Source organism: Lolium rigidum, chromosome 6, assembly GCF_022539505.1.
Source record: "Lolium rigidum isolate FL_2022 chromosome 6, APGP_CSIRO_Lrig_0.1, whole genome shotgun sequence".
Taxonomy (NCBI): domain Eukaryota; kingdom Viridiplantae; phylum Streptophyta; class Magnoliopsida; order Poales; family Poaceae; genus Lolium; species Lolium rigidum.
In genome coordinates, this window is record NC_061513.1 from 73,317,783 (window position 1) to 73,322,512 (window position 4,730).

The following is a 4,730-nucleotide window of genomic DNA, read 5'->3' on the forward strand; positions in this document are numbered from 1 at the left end:
ACCAATTCCCTTTGTCTCGCGATATTTTTACTTGTCCGAGGTTTGATCTTCGGTATTACTCTATACCTTGTTCAACCTCGTCTCTCGACAAGTACTCTTTACTCGTACCGTGGTATGTGGTCTCTTATGAACTTATTCATATGCTTGCAAGACCTTAGACGACATTCCACCGAGAGGGCCCAGAGTATATCTATCCGTCATCGGGATGGACAAATCCCATTTGTTGATCCATATGCCTCAACTCATACTTTCCGGATACTTAATCCCACCTTTATAGCCACCCATTTACGCGGTGGTGTTTGGTGTAATCAAAGTACCTTTCCGGTATAAGTGATTTATATGATCTCATGGTCATAAGGACTAGGTAACTATGTATCGAAAGCTTATAGCAAATAACTAAATGACGAGATCTTATGCTACGCTTAATTGGGTGTGTCCATTACATCATTCATACAATGATATAACCTTGTTATTAATAACATCCAATGTTCATGATTATGAAACTAATCATCCATTAATCAACAAGCTAGTTTAAGAGGCATACTAGGGACTTCTTGTTTGTCTACATATCACACATGTACTAATGTTTCGGTTAATACAATTCTAGCATGATATATAAACATTTATCATAAACATAAAGATATAAATAATAACCACTTTATTATTGCCTCTAGGGCATATCTCCTTCAATGATAGCATACAAGGAGGTGTACAATGAGCTTGAGAAGCTGTTTGATGGATGCGAGGTAAATCACATCAGTAGATTGAGCAATGATGAAGCCGACGTTCTCGCAAACATCGGGTCGCAGTGCCTTCCAATCCCGCCAGGCGTATTTTGGGAAGAAATAGCGGAGAGATCCACAAAGCCGAAGAAGGCGCAGAAAAAAGCAAAGGAAGAAAAAACTTCGGCGCCTCTTAAAGAAGCCGTGGAGGACGAAGAGGACCAAGAGCTTGTGATGATGGTAGAAGTTCCTTGGATGCAAGCGTACATATCGTATATCCTCAGGAAGGAAATACCCGACGATCCAGTTGCGGCAAGGCGAATTATTCGACGATCCAAAGCTTTCACAGTGGTCAAAGGGGAGTTATACAAGCGGAGTATTTCAGGCGTCTTGCAAAGGTGCGTCACACCCGAAGAAGGAAGAATAATCCTAAAGGATGTGCATGAAGGAATATGTGGTCACCACGCAAGCAGTCGAGCTATTGCATCCAAGGTCTTTCGGGCAGGATTTTATTGGTTGACAGCAATCGAGGATGCAAAAGAGATAGTACGAACCTGCGACGCGAGCCAGAGATTTGCCGCAAAACCTCACTCTCCGGCGGCAGAACTGATGCCAATACCATTGTCGTGGCCCTTTGCCCAATGGGGACTCGACATGGTAGGCAAGTTGCACAAAGCTTCGCCAGGAGGATATGAGTACCTCTTGGTTGCTGTCGACAAATTCACCAAGTGGGTAGAAGCGAAGCCAATAAATTCATCAGATGCAGCATCGGCAATAAAGTTCGTGAAAGGCCTCGTTTTTCGGTTCGGAGTGCCTCATAGCATTGTCACAGACAACGGCACTAACTTCACAGCTAAGGAGTTCAAAGCATACTGCGCAGAAGTAGGCATTAAATTGCACTTTGCGTCAGTAGGACATCCACAAACCAATGGCCAAGTCAAAAAAGTCAATGGTATCATCTGCAACGACATTAAAAAACGTCTGCTAGGACCGCTTGAAAAGGCTCGACATACCTGGCCAGAAGAATTGCCAAGTGTTTTATGGAGCATCCGAACAACGCCAAATACGGCGACACAAGAAACTCCGTTTTTCCTCGTCCATGGAGCCGAAGCAGTATTACCAATTGAAATAGAGCACGATTCTCCAAGAGTAACAGAGTATGACGAGGAAACATCACGAAAAGCTCGGGAGGATGATATGGATGCACTCGATGAAGCTCGAGATGAAGTACTATCACGAGTTACCAAGTACCGAGCAAGACCCGAAGAATTACCACGGTCGACGATTGCGGCCCGGATCTTTCCGGATCGGTGATTTGGTCTTACGGCTCAACCGAGCAAAGTGCTGAGAAGCTCGAGTCACCATGGTTGGGACCTTACGTCGTCACGGAAGTCATCGACGGAGGAGCGTACAGGATCAAGGACAAGAAGACGGGGGTTCCCGAGAAAAACCCCTGGAACGTGGCGCAGCTCAGGCGGTTCTACGCTTAGAGTCGAAATATAGTCCTCCTTTGTAAAAATACAATGTACTTGAAACGCCCGCGAGTTTTCGGACGCACTCTTTTCCTTTTCGGGGCACCGAGTGGGGCCGGAAAGGTTTTTAATGAGGCGGGCTCGCGGTGCTGCAATATAATAAAGATAGTGAAGATATACTTCTTATTCTTCGACACGCTCGGGGGCTTAATGCCTTCAAGTTGCAAAATATATACAATATAGATAAACTAGACTTACCAAAATATTTCGCCTGGGTACAAGAACACCCCGCCAAATATAACATCGGAAGCTAACAATTATAAATATAGTGTACTCGTCAAAATTTTATTGCTTTGGTCTAAAAACCTCGCAACAAAAATAAAGGACGTCACCACCAAGACACTCGGGGGCTCGTGCCCATCGACAGCAAAATATGTATATCTTCTCGCAATAAGAGAAAAATCTTCAGGATAACAAAACAGCATAAGCTCCAGCCAAAGGCTCGGGGGATCGACGATCAAAAATAGAAACAATACATAAGTACAGAGTTGGCAGCTTTACAATATAGATCATGTTTACAAAGATGTATCAACGGTGAAATTACAGCAAGAACAAGGAAGAACCCTCAATGGATACCTAGCACATGGTCTATGGTTATTCGTTCATTGGAAGGACGAGTACTATGCTCGGCATAGCTACCCTTCACAAAGAACTCGGCGTCCATCCGAAGAAGTTCATCCATCATATCTTCAGCTACAGGAGTCACCAGATCATCAATCTTGCTCATATTTCTCTTCTTCTTCGACATTTTAGCCAGGCACGTGGGAACAATTTGATTCATGGGCCATTTTGGATGGCAAATCTTTATCATCATCATAACAAATCTTGCGCCAGCAGAGAGTTGAGCCCGCACAAAGCCATGGATTCGAGGAGCATCTCGAAATTTTTCCATTAATGCAGCAAGAGTTTCTGGCATCTTGTCGCGAGGAAACATGGTTCCATAAACTAAAAATAAAGTCTTCGTGCGAAGTCAAGGAAGTCACGGACCTGAGCCGCGCGATCTTGGAATCCGACAATCGGCGGGTACGCTCGGGAGTAACCCAAAAGTTAGAACCATGTTGTGCAGCCGGTTTGAGCGGAACATTGGCTCGAGCTTCAACACGTTGATCTTCGGCAGCGGTATCCACAAATGAGCCTCGATACAGACAAATAAATTGTCAAGGAAGGAAAAATAGCAAAGAACAACATCCAGCATGGTTATGAACAGGAAACATACCGTCATGTCCAGTCGGCGTCAATCATTAGCTGAAGCATATAATTTTCTCGAGAAGAAACTTCGGCAGCCTCAGCAACAGCAACATCCTTTGCAGCAATGGCTTCTTTTGCTTGTTGAAGAGCAATATTCTCTCTATCGGATGCTTGTCGAGATTGTTCCATCATCGCAAGAGTTTGTTTCTTCATGGATTGGATTTGTTGGCGCAGTTCTTACAAATCTTGCGACAAATGTTGTCTTGAAGAACCTTCGATGAGGTTATCAGTGACTAGTGTTTTCTTCGAGAAGGAGGAAGCAGGAGAAGTATCGACAGAATGAGGATTGGCAGAGTAATTATCAAATACCAAGTCGGAAAAGAAAATTCCAATATCAAAGGATGGCACAAGACAGAATTCCATTGATCTTCAAGAAATTTACATGGATATTACAAAGGAGTTCTTCAAAAGGACTACTAAGATAATTGTCGCCAAAGCTAATATGGCGACAATAGCTAAAGAAACAAAGAAAATAAAAAGAAGGGGCATTCAACTAGACCTCCGGCTTTGATGAGCTAGGAGTTGAAGATGGCTTGATCCCGAGATAGGACAGGATTTTCTTCGTGTTGGGCTTTGCCGCCTTGATCAACGATCGCCATTTTGTCTGCTCTATTTGTTCTGTGTCGCCTACTTTCGCCCAGTCGATAGTTTGTTGGCTATCAGCGACCAAGGCAATAGTGCTTTCGACAGCAATCTTCATGTTCTCCTGGCGCATCTTCAGTCCAAGATCTTCTGGTGGATTGAAGTCCTTAGCAAGAGCAAGGAAAGTCTTGGGTTCCATTTTCTTCGGGAAGAAAAAGGGGAACAGCCGTGACAATCCCGCGTCAGCCTGTTCAATGCCTTCGCGAACTTCGGTTCCATGAAACTCAAGGACAGAGAGCGCATCAAGAAGAGGATCGTTGTCAGGATCTTCATGCTCGAATTCTTGGTTTGTTTTACCTGTCGCAAAAATATATGTTGGTCGATAGTAAGTAAAGTACAAAAAAAAGAGAGAGCAGGTCTAAGAAAAATAGAATGGATTGACAAAATTACCGACAAAGCGCCGGTTCTGCGCGTTCAAGCGCTTGATAATCGCCTTTTCACGAGTAGCCTGCGCGGATTTGTGCTCGTTCAAAGCAGTTTCGGCATCATCAAGTCTTTTTGAAGATCTTTGACACCGGTAAGCTTCGCCTTGGCTTTATCAGCCTCTGCTTTAGCATTGCCGGCATCAAGTTCAGCTTTCTTGCGA